This window comes from Lynx canadensis, chromosome A2 (assembly GCF_007474595.2).
Source record: "Lynx canadensis isolate LIC74 chromosome A2, mLynCan4.pri.v2, whole genome shotgun sequence".
Classification (NCBI taxonomy): Eukaryota; Metazoa; Chordata; class Mammalia; order Carnivora; family Felidae; genus Lynx; species Lynx canadensis.
Genome location: NC_044304.2, coordinates 6,140,395 through 6,140,882, shown reverse-complemented (window position 1 = coordinate 6,140,882; position 488 = coordinate 6,140,395). Strand labels below are relative to the sequence as shown.

Genomic DNA, 488 nt, shown 5'->3' with positions numbered 1-488 from the left:
GGGCTCGGGTCCCTGCAGGCATCTTGGGAATTTATTGTTTCTTCAATAAATATTCATGGAGCCCCCTCTTTTTAAAAAAAATTTTAAATGTTTATTTTTGAGAGAGACAGAGAGACAGAGACAGAGTGCGAGCTGGGGTGGGGCAGAGGGAGAAGGAGACACAGAGTCCCAGGCAGGCTCCAGGCTCTGAGCTGTCAGCACAGAGCCCGGGGCGGGGCTCGAACCCACGAACCGTGAGATCACGACCTGAGCGGAAGTCGGACGCTTAACCGACTGAGCCACCCAGGCACCCCTGGAGCGCCCTCTTTGGGCCAGGTCCTGGAATTGGCACCAGAAAACAGTGGTCTCTGTAAGCCTCCTGGAGCTTACAGTTGAATCAAACAATCCCACAAACGTATTAATATATTACATCATAATACATTATAAATACAATAGATCAATATATTGCTACAAATGTCACTCATCTGTTTGTTCAACTGCGCGTGCCA

At 48.8% G+C, this 488-nt stretch overlaps 1 non-coding gene across 1 annotated transcript; it reads right to left on the bottom strand.

The window, feature by feature from the left end:
* Positions 1–203: 203 nt before the first annotated feature.
* On the bottom strand, positions 204–288 carry TRNAG-UCC. The gene has a single exon. It is a non-coding gene; the product is annotated as a tRNA-Gly (tRNA).
* Between the last annotated feature and the right edge of the window lie 200 nt (positions 289–488).